Consider the following 18,944-nt stretch of genomic DNA (forward strand, 5'->3'; position numbering starts at 1 on the left):
CCAAAACAAGGCAGTTGTGACCAAAACTTGTTACCATCTGAAGGCTGTGTGATTAAAAAAATGTTGGGGTTTCAGTCCAGTTCCCAGCAGTTACGTGTCTATATCCCCAAAACCACTGCCACAGCTGATGCTGGTTGATGCTTTGGTTTGTAGATGCAGCAGGCATGCTAGGAACTGAATGTGAACTGAAAACAATTTGCCCTCAGGGATGAGGCATGCGGGTGGAGAATTTGGGATAAGCTTATACTCTTCCTGTTCAGTGTATAAATGGAGGACTTCAGTCCCCAGGGCTATCAATTGGGCACCTTTCACCTGTGCTAAATTCACACAGTGTAGATATGTGTGCGTGAGAGAGAATCAATGTAGTGCCTATTTTACTCCCTTCACACTTCTGACCAACCCTCTGGTCCTGGTGAAAGGATCATTTTATGGTGAAGGCAATGGATTGAGACTGAGGAGATCTGTCATCAATTCTCAGCTCTGCCACTGATTCCATGTATGACCTTGGACATGTCACTTGGTTACGGATCTTCAAAAAAGCACTACTCTCATTTAGGCACCAACATGGAGTGGCCAGATTTTCAAAAGTGCTCAAAGGGAGCTGCAGGGTACTGAGCACTTTTGAAAATCTGGCTATTTATCTCTGTCTTAATTCCATATCTGTAAAATGGTAATTCCCTGCTTCAGAAGGATACCATGAGAATAAATTTATTAATATTTGTGAGGTGCTCAGAGGCTATGGTGATTGGAACCAGATAAGTATCTAGATAGAAAATTTGCTTCAGTGATCTGAAACACAAGACTCTTTTAAAGAGAAGCATTGCTCTACAGATATATTTCCCCTGCATTAAAAAATGAATCAAAAACACAGTAGCAGCTCTGTGTTTCATTGTCAAGACTGACCATGACTGGCATATCGCAATACCATTCCAATGAAAGCTCCACTTAGACCACACTAATGGAAAGATTTCTTCCTTAAGTTATACTAATGAAAAATTATGTGCCTTGCCCACCCTGCTGTCGAATCTGCTAGGTTGTAGGTAAATCTTACATGGGCAGTTCATGCAGCCTATTTTATTAGTGACTGCAGCTGTGTTAGCATAGCTTTCTTGCTCAGAGTTTTAGCCAAACAATTTAATGATTGTTTTTCTGAAGATTATTTTATCATCCAGGGTGATGGAGCTCTCGGAAGTATCGTTGACTAGCCCTGGTGTTTCTGGCATTACTTTATGCACTTTTGTTGTCTGTGTGAAGCACTTGGGCTAGCAGATGTGAATCGCCACAATTGTGACTGAATCTGCAATTGTAATTGCCATCCAAAACCTTTGTTAATCTGCCAGGACATATCACTCCTCACAGCAGCAGCACTATTAATACTAGGTGGCCCATTTGTCCAAGACAGAAATGGCACTGGCACATGTAATATAATTAGCTTTACCTAGAGAGGAACATACATTCTGTCTCACTCCTCAGCTGGGTCCATATCATGAATTGATCCTAGTGCCTGCGTACACAAGAACGTAGCAGCAGTTGAACTTATAGCTGCGTGGATACTCTTATTTTGGTTTATACCGGGTTTATTTTGGTTTACCTAAATAAATTAGGAAAAGATTTAACTAATCTAAAATAATTCTCATTTAGACCAAAATAAGGGGGCTTGCACCTGTTTAATTAAAATCGTAAAAAAACAACAACAAACTGATTTAAATTAAACTGCTACAATTTGGGGATGTAAAGAAGACTGTAGTATCTAAACACAAGCATTACTCCTATAAGGAGAGGATACATCCCACGTCATATCCACCACTATAGCAACTTCCTACATTAAATTACACACACATACTATGTTAAAGATCATTACTAAGGTTATAAAGTCAAACACTCAAAAGTTAGGAAATGCCAGACATAAGGTTGCCTTCTTTTTGTGGGTAATCTCCTAGGCTTTTAAAAAAACAAATTGAACCCTGTCCCAGAAATTCCATCATGTTGACACCCAAATGGTTCATTAGCAGGCTTGGAGCTTTTAGATCCACTGTACTGGCCCTTGCCACTTGACTTAATGGAGTAACTGATAGAGGATTGCTCTGTGGGTTAGTGCTAGAGAAAGAGGAGACATGCACTTGCCAATGGGATTCACAGATATTGATGAGCAGAGGAATGATGAAACTCAGAAATGTTGGGTTCCATTCCAGGGGCTGGAAGGGATTTTGCTCTAATCCAGGGTTTCTCCACTTGGATCATGACTCAAAACTAGGTCACCAGAATGTGTCAAAGGATCACAGAGCTGGTGTTACTCAGCTCCCTGCTCCAGGAGTTGCGACCTGCTGCATGGGGTCACAGTGCCACTCAGATATGGCCCAGCCACCCTTACATCATGATGGCAGGGGGCCAGCCTGGCTAAATTTGAGTAAGTGGTGCTGTGACCCCATGCACCAAGTCACAATACCACTCTCACAAATTTGGCCTGGCCAGCCCCGCTATTAGGTCAATCCCTGAAGCGGGGAGCCAAACCCAGACAGCCTTGCAGGAGAGGAGACGGGAGGTAGCGGTTGGTGTTACATTTCCCAGTAAGTACTGGTTCCCTGACATATCCTCTGCCCCTCAGCCGAGTGACACCCCATCTTCCATGCCCCCCGTCCCACCCCCCAGCTTGGGCCCCTCAATGTATCCCCAATCCCAAAGCTGTGTGACTCTCCCTCTGTCATACCATCCATCCTGGCCCCCAACCCCTTCTGCCCCCAACTCCTTTCCCCAGCCCCCCCCATATCCCACAGGAACCCAAATCCCCCATCCCTTTACCCTCTGCTCCCTATGGATCATGTGTGGGGTCTGTGTGGTTTTTTTGGGAGTTATCAGCTTGCTATGTGCCCCCAACTTCTCTGCCCCCATATTCTTTCCCCAGTCTCCCACTTCACTCCCACACCCCTCTGTCCCTCAGTTTGTTCCTCAGCAACCCTCAAATCACCATCTGCTTCCGCACTATACCTAATGCCCCCTGATCTCTTCAATTTAGCTCCAGCACCCCAAATCCCTCCCACCTTTTACCCTCTGTCTCCCAGGAAGGGACTATGTTTTGGGGGAGTGACTTGGCTCACTACCCCTCCCCCCAGTTGCCAAGGGGGGGTGGTTCCCAAGCTGTTCACATTTGGTTTTAGAATCTGGAATCTTAGCTCTGAGCCCCCATCCAAGCCCTCTGAGAGACTCCTATGGGGGTGTCTCTCATCAGGTCTGAGGGCTTCTCCGAGGTCTCTGGGTCGTGACAGTCCAAATGGGTTCTGAGCCCAAACAGGTTGAGAACCACTGCCGTAGTGGACACCTACTGTTATCCCCACGCCCCCAAGCTTGACTGATTCTGTCCCATCCCCTCCAACCTGGTCCTGTCCCAGTCCTGTCTCTTCCCCATTCCTGGATCTTTTTTCCAGTCTCCTCACCTAGCGAGTCCCAATCTCTACTCCTCACGCTTCTGATTCCAGTTCCAGTCTCCTTGCACCAGGTTCTACTCTCCTCTTCTGGACTCTTCTTCCCAGTCCTCATCTCCCCTCCTCTCATTCCATTCTTCCCATTCCCAGCCTCCTTGCCCAACCAATACCAGTTCCCCCTCCCTCCCCTTAATTCCTTATCCCCCACAAATCTCCTTGCCCAGATAGTCCCAGTGCCCCGCCCCAGCTCCTCTCCCAGCCTCTCTCCCCCACCCCTATTTATGTTCACTATCCTCACTGCCTCCCAGTCCCAATCTTCCTTCCTAGGTGCCTCATCCCAATCTCAATATCTCCTCATCCTCCACCTCACAGTTCCTTTGTCAGTTTGTCTCCCCTACCCCACACACTTCTTTCCTCTTGCCTCACTGGTTCCCAGTCCCAATCTCCTTGCCCAGCCAGTCCCAGTCTCCTCCGAGCGGCTCATCTGATGTCAGTCTACCACCCACTGACTCCCAATTGCCCAGTTTTGCTCTCTTTCTTACTGTTCCAGTCTGCTTGCCTAACCCGTCCCAGTCTCCCCCACCCCAGGTCTCAGTCTCACTGACTAGTCAGTCTCCAACTCCCAGTTTTCCCGACTACAACTCCCAGACCCCATTTCCCTTCCCCCCACCAGTCTCCATGCCCAGTATCTCTCCCCACACCAGCTCCTTGTCCCAATCTACTCTCCCAACCCCATCCAGCTCTTGCCCCCTCTGTTTTGTATAAGGCATCTTCTACCTCCAAGCTGCTTGGGTCAAACAGCAGAGGCATTGAGAGCACAGGAGAGATAGGCACCCTGTTTTCAGTTCTGGTGCCTGGCCTTGGCCTGGCTTGGCCCGCGGTAGCTCAGAGCTGAAACTGCAGGGAAAATCCTGCTCAGCCCTGGGCTGGAGCATGCCCAGTGCAGATGGAATTTTCAGGGAATTTAGTCTGCAAAGCTCTAGGAAGTCTCTACTGAGCATATACAAACTTTAATTTTTTTAAAGGCTTATAACTTGGCAAATCTGGATAAGTTTTCACAGAGATGGCAAAACACATTCCTGACACAAAGGTTACCTCCGTACCAAATTTTGAAGTCCCTGCTCCAAAGCACAGGAGCACTACAGCTTTTCAAAGAAAACATCATTAGAATTTTTGACCTTAGGCAAAACAATGTATTTTTCTCTAACCTTGCTCTTGGAAATAGCTGACATGTATTTGGCTGAAATTTTCCAAAAACATTCAGCCCGAGGCAGACCACATCATGGAAAATATCATCCCAAATGGTTAAAGTTTGTCAAAGTTATAAACAGTTGAAGAAAAGAATTTATAACAGAAGTGTCAACCAAACTTAACATGTGGTGCTATCAGTTCCATCTATACTACTCCATTGGAGGTACTGCATCCAAAGAAAATTACACTGCAACCATCCAGGGCACTAACTTCTGCTTAATATCTTTTTACCATCCAGGGAACTTACTCCTGCTTAATGCCTTTCTTTTCCTTTCCCACATATTCTCCTCAGTCTCATGCATACTCTCAGGATATAATTTATGCTATGCTAAATTTGTCCCCCTGCAATGTATAGGTGCACCACTTTCCTCAACTGGATGGAATGTCAGACTTGCTCAAATGTATGTGATTATGTTCTCCATGAGTGGTTAAATACAACACAAAGTACAGACCTGTCATCTCTAAAGTGCATGTGATTCTGTCACCCTCCAATAGCTGCAGCCTATAAGCTGAAAAAGTACTTCCCTAGCATGAACTCTTTCATGAGTTACTACTGGAGTTGTTCAAGAAATGCTGAACCAATGTTCAGGTTCAAGAAATGCTAAACCACATTTGAACATTAGTGGTAAAGACCTTGCTAGCGACTGTTCTTGTGCTCCCTATTTCTCTTGTGGAGTTTGGGTTCGTTGCCTTTTCTCTGATTATTCACATCCTCCATCTCCCTCCCTGCCACTTTCCAGTGATGATACCACCACCAAAAGCTGCAAGCCCAGCAGTTGTTTTAACTAACTGATCCAGCAATGAGACCACCAGATGAGATCCTACAGCCAGGTAGGAAATGGTTTTCCTATCTTGTGAGAATTTGAGATTTTGAAAAATATCCTCAATTCAAATCAGGATGAAAAGTCAAAATCTTTCCTTAACTAATAATTACCTTACATTATTAAATGGAAAGTCATTTTGACCCAAAAACATTTTTTTATTTTGAAAATGTCAAAATGTGACATTTAAATAATTTTGAAACTTTTCAAAATTGTTGTGAAATGGGAAATTTATTAGGAATGACCCTTTCCCACAAAGACTTTCAATTTGGACAAATTCACTTTTTCCCCAATGTAAAATGTTTCGTCAAAAATTTTCCTATCAGCTCTACTAGATTCTTCACTGACTTGCTATCCCATTGGTCTCTCTGGGGGCTCAGAGAAGTCATGATATTTTTCTCCTGACCCCTCTCCCTGGTTCCATTCTGCATTTCTATATCATACTAGGCAATCACATTGTAAAATTGAGATGAATTCACTAGATGTACAGAGACAACGGTAATAAATAATAGCTAAGTAAAAAGTAAACAGAACATAAAGAGGGCATCTGGGGCTAGGCAGCCCAAAAGAGGATTAAAACCCAAATCAGCATATTAAATTACACCATGTCATTACATCATTTCAATCGGAGCTTGACAATGTAGATGATATTTATAAGGACTGTTTACAATTAAAAACTACTGAAGCATGCCATGATAGATTTTTGTTTGAGAGATGTAGTGCACAAGAGGCTCTTGCATTTGGTATACATTCTTTCACATGCATAATCAATCTCCTCTGGACTAAACACACAAAGGCTGGAGAGGAACAATTTTTGTTTAATGCTCTAGAGCTGGAGGAATTTTCTTCTTTTTAACAACTAAGATTTTGTAGCAGAGAGGGAACCAGATTGTCCATGGAGCTTGCATGAATATACAAGGATAGGGGGAGGAGGACAGGGTGCAAGGAACTCTCTTTCACACCCTTCATGACCTGCACAAAGGCCAGGGAAATTGTAGTCCTGGGGTTTGGGGATGTGTAGGAATTTCTCCCTCTGGACTCCACTGGGGTTGCAAATCATCTCAAGGGGGCCAGGGAGCAGTGGGGAAAAGATGAAGTTACAGCCTAAAGGATAGTGTAGCTTGCAGGCTCCCTCTGAGCCTGGGAGCTGTCGGCCCAATCCATCCCCGAGCTCTTCCTGTGGTGGGCTGGCTCGGCCTGCTCCCAATGTACTTAAAGGCATATTCTGAGCAAGAAAGAAAGACAAGACTCTCTTCAGCACTGAGGCTCTGTGGGGGTAGCACACCCCAGTCTGGAAGGCAGACAAGTACAATATGCAAGACTGAAGAATCATGAGGGGTCCGTCTCAGAGGGAGATCATGAGTGAGGGAAATAGGAGTGAGGAGCAGAAGTCCAGGAGAGGGAAAGTGAAGAGGCAAGGTGTGGTATAATTCCTGGAGAGGATTGGGATGGATTTTTAGCAATAGGAAAATTAAGGAGAGGTGGCTGAGTTAGGAGGAAGAGAGTCTGTTCATAGGGCAAACAATTTTGACAGGTGGGGGATGGTAGTTGGAGGCAAAGTTTTGGTAGGCCATGCCCTGTTTTGTCTTAATCTACCCTTGAAGATTCATACTGAATGAAAGAGAGTTGTGTGTTTATAACCAGGCTAAAACCCCACTCAGTTACTTCAAAAAGGTTCCTGTTTAGGTCCCTTGCTGTCAAAGCCATTCATAGTAAAAATGAGAAAATATAAAGAGTGCAAAAACATTTCTGGTCAATAAAAAGCATGATGAAGTGAACAGATGCAAATAAATAGCAAAATCCCTGGACCAAGCCAAACTCTCAGCTACTAGCAAAACTTGTCACAATTAAAATTTGGGTTCCAGCAGAGACTTCATGATTTGTGTCTAGGGTCTGGAAGTATCCCAGGCTGTACATGCAGTGGACACCGCTCTTTATGGGACACAGAAGTGAGACACTGAGGAGACATATGAAGTCATCCATCTACATACCAGTACAGTATTGTTCCATACAGCACAGTACATTTTGTTGCATTATTTGTCCCAAGCAATAGAGCTTTCCGCATTTCCTTTAGGAGACTATTCCTTAGCCGAGTAGGTCTATGAGAAATTTTGTCTTGATATTTAGCATAAATATTTTATTTCTTCCTTCTTCAATCTTCTACTGTTTTCATTTTTCTTTCATCACTTCTAGTCACTCCTTGTGTCACTCTAAATGATCTTTCTACCTCTTTGGGGCTGAAATCTTTCAAATATTATAGGCTGTAATCATGTCTCCACCATCTTGCTTGTCACTTAGCCAAGCTAGATATAGTTAGTGTAGCTCTCTAATCTTTTCTCCTAAATCAATCCTTTCAACTCCCCAATTATTGTTATTTATTTATTTTGCTCACTTCAGAACTCTCTCTAAGTTACAATTATCTATCTGGTAATGAGGAGTGCATTCCCTAAGAGAGTGTCAACTGCTTGTAAAGTTGTCTGGCAGTATTAGATGAATTTGGTTCCCTTTTTAGTGTGTGCTTCCTAGCATAAGGGCAAAATTAGCTTCTCAGATTCACACAGTATATCTTCATGGTTATTTCTCTCTCTCAATATGCAGAGATTTTAAACATAGGAAAAATAAGAAAAATGAAGATGAGATCTAGATCTGAGAACAGAGTTATATGCTATGTGTCTATGTACCCATTATATGGGAAGTTGAGGAGGTGGGGGCTGGCACAACGAATGAAGGAGGAAGTGGATTCTAGAACAAAATGATAATTCAAAGTCCTATAGCCTCATAACTGAGATGAGTGTAGATTCTCTAGCTTTTCAACAAGCATGTTGCAAATTCTCCACTCTGAGACACATGATAAACAGCAAACCCCCCAGCTCCACATCATGACAAAAAGCTAAAGAACGACAATCAATTACAGGGACTAAATAAAGGCAAAAACTCAAGGGAAAAGGACAGGATCTTTGTAGTATCACTCACAGCAGATTTGTATTCCTGAATTCTACATTTCCACATAGTTATATTGTAATTTCATGGGGAGATAATGCCATTTCAGAATGATGGCAAATCTGAATGCAGTTCACACTCTATCATGCAGCACCTGGGAGGGTTGAGAAAAAAATTTGTATGGAGGAAGTGTGTTATCAGTCAGCAGCAATCCTGGCTTTCTAGTCAATCTAGATATAAAGCCTGAGCGCTACAAACTGTATCCCTTCTTTCTACATCACACATAATCAGCATTCATGCGAGTGTTGTAAGGGAAAGGCTAAAAAAAGTTTTGTGTATTTGATGAAGATCCCCATACAAAATTAGAAACAAAACTGGATATATGGTCTTTTTATAAGGATTTTTTGTATGCATGACACTGGATTTTAAGTGAAGCTAGGAGATTGATTATTGGACCAAAATGTTTGACCCCACTCTTCAGTTTAGTGACCCATTCCAAGTGAGTTATTGTAAAAAGGGAATCTTTTTAGCATTATATACATCAGGGGAAATCAGCACATTGGTGGTGTTAAAAATTATTTCCATAAGACTGTGTATCACTACACATTATAAGATCTTTCCTCTTGTCGAAACCTTGACTATAAACACTGTACCAACTTCATCCCTGATGCAACTCTATCTAAAGCAGTGGAGTTACTGCAGGCACGCATTTGATCCATTATATATTTCACTATATGTGAAGCATAAGGTTGATTCATATTTACTGGTGGCATTTCTAAGCGTCTTTGGGCCAACTCATAAAAGTGAAGAAGGCTACAGGCTCCATCAGCACAGTATTTGAGTTCAATACTATATAATCTTGTCCTTCATGTTACTTTTAACATTTTTAATATACATTTATAATTACAGAAAATTATAGTCTTCATAGCAGAAGAAAATAAAGAGTAACTATCTACTTCAAGGTTTCCCATTTGAGTGTTGTAAAATATTTTTAAAGATGTTTTTACGAAAAGAGATATGCAGGATATGCAAAAAATCTGTATTTCTTCTTTAAAAGAGCTAAATAAATGTCCAGGGGAAAAATGTTAAGATACATTACAGGCTACATAGAATTAGCAGTAACATCTGTAAAAACAATAGAATATTCTAGTTAGATAAATGTGTACACATTTTTAAAAATAAAACAATGTTTGAAGCCCAATGTTTAAATTAAGGTTAAATTGATTGGGGAAAAATAAATGTATTCAAGCCTGGGAACTCAAACAAAATCCCTGAACACACTAGTGTATTCCTCTACTTCAGAAAAACACACTCACAGTGCTTTTTCCATACATTTCTAATAAAAACCACATACCCCCAACTGCAGCAGATCTTTCTTTACCTAATAGGGCACCAACTGAATTGCCACTATTTAATTAAGGACCGCATACCCAGAGACAGAGTCTCATCAGATTCACCCTTTTGGAATGTGTCAATGACCACAACAGAAAATACAGATATAGAAACAAACAGAAGACACAGATTAGTCACTTGCCCCCATGTTTCACATACCCATTATAGTCAAGGGATGACATTGTTTCACAGTCCACTATCTACATGTGTTGTCCAGTATCTACCATTCTGCTACACTAGCTATACAGAGGAAGAACACTACCATTTGCAGCTAATTTTATTTTTCCTGTCCATGTGGTCTGAAACCTGAGCATCAACACACCATACATCTAGTCATCCACTGTACAAACACTAGATGCAGACCATAGGGAACTGTACTTTATTCTCCAAAACAATTTTATGACCTTACATGTTACAAGGAGGATATAGAAGAGTAGATAGCAATGGGAAGAGTACTTGAAATACTTAGCTTAAATGCTGGTTCACATCATGTAGATACTGCACTCTAAAATGGGATGTAGCAGGAGTTGGGGGCAAAATTAAAGTTATTTGTGGAATCTTAATTCTAAATTTCCATATTTCCAGATGTTGCCAAATGGCAGTTTGCTGGTCATCTTGCAGCCTCACAAGAAAGCATCTTCAGTAGAAGGGATTGGAAGCACAGTCAGCTCCATCATCTCCTGTCCCAGGATCTCACCAAGGTCATTGTCTATTAGAATTGAGTGAAAAACGGTATTTCCAACTCCAAGCAATTCTGATATTTCATCATTTGTTTTCATCTCAAATTGGGATAAAAAGTTGAAATACTAACATTTTTATTGGAATGAAAACTTTAAAAAAAAATTCCATTTGGGTCAGAATGAAATGTTTGTCATTCCCAAACTGAAATGTTTTGTTTCAGATTATTGAACTGACTCAAAACCTTTTGTTCCAAGTGAGCTCAGCTTTAAAACCATATCTGCCTCTGGTGCCATCTTGCTTCATGGGAGTTGTAGTTCTGGCGCTTCTTGCCCCATTTTCTCCTGTGGGCCAGGGCCTCTGGTCAAACTATATCTCCCATAATAAAGCTCTTGTTTTGTGACTCATGATGCACTGCATCGCTTGCTCAGAGAGCAGACTGTGGTGCACCATGGGAGATGTGTTTAGGTGTTGGAGTTCAGCCCATAGGGTAGAATAGAGGCACAAGGCACCCAAATTATGACACCCATGAGTAGAGCTGCACAAACATTTTTATCCAAAACATTTTTTTTTTTTTGCAGAAAAATGCAGATTTGGGTTGACCAAAACATTTTGTCAATTCATGTCAAACTTGCCAAATTGTTTCGGTAATTTAAAAAAAAAATCACTGACATTTTCGAAATGAAAGGTTTTTTTATTCCAAACAGCTTTTCATTTCAAAATGTACTTCAATTGTGTTGAAAACATTTTTTAAAAAAAGTTTAATTAGCTCAAAACCAGAAGAAAACATTTTGTTTGACCTGAAACCATTTTTTTCCCTTTTTGGTTTGCTGAAAATTAAAAAAAAATTATTCTGATTGACCCAAAATTAATAGATTTTATTTTTCAGTACAATAGAATAGAAGAGAGCAGATTCATCCCTAAAAATTGTCCAAGCTAGAAATTGAATAATGAGACTGGGGGGTTAGAACTCTTAACTTCATCTCTCTCTAGTACAAATTTAATCTTTCATTACATTGTCATATCAGGTTTCAGCAGCTTGTGTATTTGTTTCAGTTATTACTTCATCGGTTTAGAAGAGGTACTGTATAGCAAATTTGTTGCCAATGGCTTTAGAAAAGATTATCAAGCATCGAGAGCAAGATTGCTCTTAGTTACACTATGTAAACCTGGAATAACTGCATTGAAGTGAATATTATTCCAGATTTACACCACTGTAACTGAGAACAGAATTTGTCCCTCAGTTTTTAGCTTGGCTTCCAGCTGCTAAAATAAATATGAATTTTGCTGTTGTAATTAATAATATTTTATAAGTCACAAAAATATAATAACCAGAGTTGACAGGGTAAAGACAAAACAAAAACACAATTTCTAAATTGGAAAAGAAAATGTATTTAGTAATCTTTTCAAGTTGTCACAGCAAAGCACTGAAAGGCAGCAGATCTCTCTGATCACTGACATGCAGCTGAGCCACAGGTAATTGAAACTAATGCCAGTTTCAGTGGGAAAAAAACTAGAAGGGAAAAAAGCACAGCGGGAACAGAAAACCACTTGCAATGCGTTACTTTAAAAGGTTATGAACCATTTCTTCAGAGTGGCTCCCTGCCTTTTTCTTCTTACCTGACAATTTAGGTGGTACAGATATTAGTGAGTAGCATTTTAAATGAACACCAGCAAAGGTCACCTGTAGAAACTACGTGAAAGCATCTCAGCCTTTCCCCAGGCATAGATGAACCATAGCAAGTGCCGATCTTATTGATGGGAAAATTTAAAACACAATGCCACTAAAGACAGCTCCCCACTCTGATTTTATTTATTTAATTTATTATCAGGTCAGAATTCAGTGCTGACGTATGGAGGCACAATTCCCATTGGCTGTGCTGATCTACACCATAAATGAGTTTGGCCATTGGTTTCTTCTATGCTCCCATTTGAGTCTTGTAAGTCAACCCTAGGAATAGACAATAGTTACTTGTGGTTTGTTCTTAAATTCAGTTCAATTAATCTTAATTTTGGTCTCATGAATTAGAGAATGAGAAAGTTCCAGGCACTACTCTTTTTATTTAGGATCTGTATAAAGCACCGTAGGAATGCATAACCATCATTCTATGGCCTCTCTCAGTGTGACGGGGTTCTGGGGGTTGCCACCTGGAACTGAGGTACAGCTGAGCCCTCTGTGTCACCAATCTGGGTTCCCTCTTGCACTGTGATGTTGTGACAAGCTGCAAAACCCTCCAAGCTTGCACTCACACCAACCTCCCCAGGCAGAGACCACACCCAGCTGTGTTCATGAATGCTCTGGCCAGCCACTCATGAACCCACAATAGAGAGGCTACAGCCTAAACACTCCTAGCTCCCCAGCCTAAGACCCCAGAGCTGTACCGTCCTGCCCTGGTCAAAGCCCAACCAGTATGAATTTATTACCCAGTCCGCCAATCTTACAAAGGAAAGTGGACATGCACTAACCCTTGATCATGAGCCAAGATTTATCCCTTTCGCACTTCAAACAACACACAGTGTTTTAAGTAAAATATAAAATAGATTTATTAACTATAGAAAGATAACTTAAGTGATTATAAGTGATAGCAAACAGATCAAAGTAGATTACCATAAGAAATAAATCAAAACACAAACTAAGCTTACAATATTAGCTAGGATTTAAATCAATAAATTCTCTCCCTGACCGATGATACAAGCAGTCCACCAAGTTTCCATATACAGGCTAGAAATCCCTTTAGCCTGGGACCAGTACTTCCCCCCAAGTTCATTCCTTTTCATCCGGTACTTTCAGGTGTTGTTGTAGGGAGATTGAGGTGCAGTCATGATGTCATTTCCCCCCCCCCCTTTAATAACTTCTTCCAACATGCTGGAAAGCTCTTTTACTGTGAGCTGGGTCAAACAGTTCCCATTGTGTAGTGCTATCTCTGAGAGGTTTCTATTGTACACAGTTCCTGAGGTAATCCTTGTGCTTGTGTGCATTTCCTCAATAAGCCATTAACATTGGTTGGCCTTTCTACTGTTGTACCTGAAAGGCTGCTTGTGGGTATTCTCAACCTCATAACATGTTTCAGAGCACATACATAGCCAAACTTCGTAACTTCACATACAGTGATAGCACATACAATCCAATGAGATATTAATGTCTATCAGATCAAGACTTTTAGAATGATATCTCACAAGGCATACTTTGTGCAAAATATATCCTAATTATATGACTGTGGTGAATATGGGGGTGCCAGGGTGTGTCACACTCAGTGCCATCAACACCACTGTACTGTTGCCCTGATCGCTGCCCCCATCCACTAAGAAAAAAATATCAGCACTTAAACACCACTTAAGACCTATTTTCCCTTTTCTTCCTCCTTCACCAAAGGAGCTATCAGAAGATAAAGATCTAAGGCCATATCCTTGTCTGCTTTCCACAAATCTGTGGTGCAAAGCAAACATAAGTAATCAGCTCAGGATTCCCCTTGCCTAGGTGAATCCAGTTGTCAACATATAGTTCATGCCTGAGGCAAACGGGCCATGCCCTAAATTGCTGGGATCCCATGCTCAGGTGCCAGAGCAGCTTCTTGAGGGCCACTGCAACTAGTACAATTTAGAGCAGCGTCAGAGCTGCTCTAAATTTTTGCTTGAGACCGAACTGGTGCTTGGCAGATGCACCCTTAGCCTGAGCTGCACTGTGTTCCACATGAGCAGTATTCTTGATCTGGCTATGCAGATTTGTGTGTGAATAAGGGAGGGTTGGGGGAAGGAGAAGGGGAATTCCCTTCTCTGAACTGTTTGCTAGCTTTAAATGTTCAATAACCAACCTGCCAGGCAATATATCCTTCCCTTCGACCTGTACTAATTATCCTATGTTTTATAATATCATTTGGTAAGTAGTACCTGAATATTTGGGTGATGGGCACTTTTGTTATGCTGACAGGTTAGTCTGACAGATCAGAGACAGAGATTAGACAGACAGAAATATATTATGGCATACTATTTACATTGGTCTGCAATTTCAAGCAGCACAGGCTCCTCAGAGTAGCCAAGGAAAGCTTTGGCTAGCCCAGACAAACTACGATGTCTATCTAGTGATAGATATTGGCTCCGAGCATGTCTTTATGCAACCATTTTGCTTACCTACTTTCAGATGTCAGCACCCTTCCTGGCTTCAAGACTCCTGTGTGTGTTTTTCTCCCCCCATTTCTAGGATTTTCACAAATAAATAATTACAACGGTCTATTGAACATACACAGAGCAGACGAACTAAAGGGTATTATGCTTAGAGGCATAGTATTATGGAACAAAACCTGATCTACAATTTTGGGAAAGGTTACATAACCTAGTGCTGTAGGTGGGAGATAAATGCAGGTGCATTGAGGGAAGAAGCCAGGCCAAATTAAGGCAATCCAGAACTGTAGGCATATCCCACATGCACCCTCTATAGCCATTACTGCATCACCTCACCTCTTGGAGCTATTGTTTCAGGCTCTCTGCCCAACTCAGGCAGACATCACTTACACTTGATTCATATTTTTTCAAGCATTTCTTTCCATCCATAAGTACTAGAAATATTTTTCTTAAATGAAAGCTGAGATTTTCATCTCCTCATGTGACTCCAGGAACTGGAGTACTAGCATTGGCTTTATGATGCCTATGCTTTCTTCTGGCCTTGGAGGGAGTTGCTAAGGGAAATCATAAGTAGTAATAGCGTCATCTCTGCAACAGCTGGACATGTGAGGAAAAGAGTCCTCAAAATCAGATTTAGTATCTTCTGTCCATTAACAAAACAAAACAAAAAGCAAAACAAAACAAGCCAAACAAAGGTGCTTTCATAGCACCCAAAACTGTGCTGACAAGTCTCTGCCCAAGAGATCTTAGAAACAAACAAACAAAAAAAATCTTTATTAATCTGCATTTCAGGCTCCTTTCAAGTTATTTTTGTTAGAAAGGTTGATAGGAGAATTCATTAGAGAAAAAAATGTGCATGACATAAATCTCAGTGTTGCACATTTATCTTCCTTTCTTGCTTGTGTTTTTTACTCCTTTGCTTTCGTCCTACGGTGAAAGTGATGGATGTTTGGGTAATAGGTCTAAAAAGAGTGACACTTTGCTTCATTCCCCTTTATACTGAGTATATTGGCTGAGGGAAATGATGATTTTCTCCAGATTAGGGAGAGAAAGGAACACAGTGAGGAACATAACTTAGGGAGGGGCAGTATTTTTCTCTCTCTTTCATGGACTCAATGAGAGATATTCAAACACAGGCCAACAGAACCCAAGCCTCAGGGGCTGGGAGGTACAAAGATTGCCAGGAGTGGGGCCAACAGGCACAAAAAGCTCATAACCCCCACTGCACCAGTGGGACTGAAACTCCAAAGGTGGGCAGGGCCAGGAGAAGGAAGGGTCAGGCTTTCAGGGAGCAGTATAGATTTAGCACCTCTCTAATGGTGGGCTCCTCTGGGGTCCCAGCTGGATTTTAAAGTTACTCTTTCCCACATAAAACCTGCACGAGGACTAGAACCCCTCTTCCACTGTGGTGAATCTTCCCCTCAGGCTTAACTGCTCCAGCAGGCGCAGATTTGCAGCCCCTCCGTGCCTGTAGGAGTGAATCTAGCCCAATAACAAGTCACCAGCTGTGGAGGAAAAATAGTCTAAGGCCTAAACTTTGGTCAAGTGAACTGTATGTAGGGTCTGGTGAACTGTATGTGTGGCCTGGAGGAAGGAGAAAAGGGGGAGGGGGAGGTAAAAGAAGAAGGGTAGACAGAAATCATAAAAGCAGAACTAACTGTAGAAATTATAAAAGTAGAATTAACCTTTGTAACGGACTATGATTAATAGATGTCAGGTGACAGAGCAAGAAACCGCAAAGGGCAGACTGTGAAAAAGAGGAAAGCTTGCTAAGCTATATTCCCTTTTTTGGGGAATGTATTCCAAATATGGCAATAATGTTGGCATGAAAGTATGTGAGGAATGTATTCCAAATATGGCAATAATGTTGATAAGAAAGTATGCATTACCTAATTGTGGTTTTATGCTATATAAGCTATTTGAAAATCTGTAGTCGGGGGGATTGCCAGTTCGCTGGTACCCCCCGTGCATGCATGAAAATAAAGAGGCCTCAGGCGATTCTGATCCAAACACAACACGTGGTCGTTTTCCCACGACAATCTTGGTGCCGTGACTCGGATCCACAGACTGTCCACCAGACCAGGAGACCGCGGACCGTTCCCCTCCGAACCCAGCCGGCATTTGATAGGTGAGAGACCTTTTAAATCTCTATTTGGGTTATCGGTGGAGGACTGCCCGTAGGCCCTGGGTCGGGTGAGTAGCAAGCTGGATATGGACCTTTGCTGCCAGACTCGCCTGACAACCTTTTTGGTTTCCCCGGGAGGAGCCACGGGTAAGTGGCGGGGAGTCGGGGTTCCGACCAGGATAGGCCTCAGTTGTAGGCCTTACCTCAGCGGTTGTGTGCAAGTGTGAATGACTGAAACGAGTGAGGGTCATAGGAAGACGCCCAGAGCTTTCTGCAAGGCCTTGAGGCTTACGACCAGGAATGTCTCTAAAGCAAGCCCTATGACCCGTGTGAGTGGCCTGATAGTGTTCAGGGGAGCTGAGGATCGTGGGGAAAAGGGATTGTGGGTCCAGGTCATGCGATTGGAAACTTAGGGATTGTGAGATTGGATCTCACAGTCGGTAACCTAGGGATAGCTGACCAAAGCCCTACGATCAGGTAGACTCCAGGAAAATGGGGGGCGGTGAGTCCAAAAAACCTGCCGTCCCGCCAAAAGGCACACCAGCGTTTTATATGTATAAGAATTATAGTCCTTTTACTTGTAAGTTTTTAGACAAATGGAATTGGTATACCAGGGATGATCCAAATTTACAGTTTCCCATAGAGGTAAGTTTTGATCTTGACAAAATTGTGCACTTTAGAGGCACACCTATTGGTTAACAAAGTGGGGCAAGGTCATTATGATGCGTATTTTGATTAGTATGGGGAAACAGAAAAATGGCGCCGTGAATCTCAATTGAGGAGTCTTAAGGACTCCCAGGAGAAACTTAAAATCCAACTAAAAGAGACAAAAGAGAAGTCAACCTTTCTCCAAAACCCTGCTGTAGAGCAAGCACCCATTTACCCCTCTAGGCCCCCTAAGGAAGAGAACCCTTCAGCTCCTCCCTATGATCTTATAGATTTGTATGTGGAAAACAGATCTTTCGCACCCATTAGGCAGGCAGCACCTACTGCCTCCGCCCAGGTCCAAAGGGAAAGTGGGCCCCTGCCAGTACTTAGGGTAGTGGCAGATTCCACAATCCTGGTTCCCCTTCAGGACCCCCCGACCCTAACCACCGAGCCGCCTTCAGAAACAGATCCCCATTCACTTTCTGATTCTCCAGTTACAATGGCAATTAAGACAAACGAGCTCCTTGATAAGTCCCTTGTTAAAATGAATGAGTTCTTAGAGAGCTTTCAAAAGGAGAGACAAGAAAGAGAATTAAACCTGGCAGGAGCCCTAGAAGAGGAAGAGGGAGAAGGAGACTGGGTACCTAGCACAAGTTCTAAAAGGACCCGTTACTAGAAGCAAGGGAAGAGGGGGTTTTCTTACCTCCACCCCAAGACTTAACTGTGCAACTGGTTTGCATCCCCTACGTGAACTCCCAGGTGTAGATGCCCGGGCAGGGAACCACGGTGACTGTGCATGCACCTTGGTCTCCCCCGGAATTGTATAATCTGTTGTACCCCAAATGGTGTGTATCTGGATGTGCCTGATCCCGCTCACAATGAGGTCCTGGCAGTTTTGCAGAAGGACACTCTGAAGGAGGAGACTGACCCCAGCCCTTCCTCGTTGCAACAGGAACTGCTGGCTAAGGTTCCCCGCCCCCCTTATTGTGGGCTGATCATGCCAACCTGGTTGGGCACATTGGGTCTGCCCAACCAGCTGAAATTCACCTAAACCCCTTCCCAAAGTGCAATAGAACCCTCTCTCAAACTAGACCGAGAAAGGGATTTAACCTGCAATTACCTCCTGCATTCAGCAAGGAGTCATTATTCCTATGGTCAGTAAGTGTAACTCCCCCATTTTATAGTGCTGTTAATGCAGCTGTTCTCCCTATTTTTCCCGTTGTCCCTAACCCTGCTATTATCTTTTCATATTATGTACCAATGCTGAGGGGTTATTACCGCCTCAAGAAAAGATTGTATTAAGTTTGGACATAGAGAAAAGGTTATAATTAAATAAGATGCATCTAGATGTAATGTGTGTATGTAAATAGGTGTATATAAATAAATAAAAGGGGGGTTAGTCAAAAGGCCCACCCTCCTTGCTAAATTGGTAGTGAAACAATGCCTGTGCCCATGGAAAGAAATAATGCAGCAAAGATTAAAAAAAAGGATCAGGCCCAAACAAGCAGGCAACCATAGTTTGAGGAAGTTGAAAAAAAGAAAGTGAGAAGT

General features: G+C 42.3%; 1 protein-coding gene across 2 annotated transcripts in view; it reads right to left on the reverse strand.

Moving 5' to 3' along the window:
- The window catches only part of GRID2 (glutamate ionotropic receptor delta type subunit 2), a 1,035,124-nt gene that overhangs the window by 101,251 nt on the left and 914,929 nt on the right, over positions 1–18,944 (reverse strand). The gene's annotated exons all lie outside the window — the stretch shown is intronic.

This window comes from Emys orbicularis, chromosome 5 (assembly GCF_028017835.1).
Source record: "Emys orbicularis isolate rEmyOrb1 chromosome 5, rEmyOrb1.hap1, whole genome shotgun sequence".
Lineage (NCBI taxonomy): Eukaryota > Metazoa > Chordata > Testudines > Emydidae > Emys > Emys orbicularis.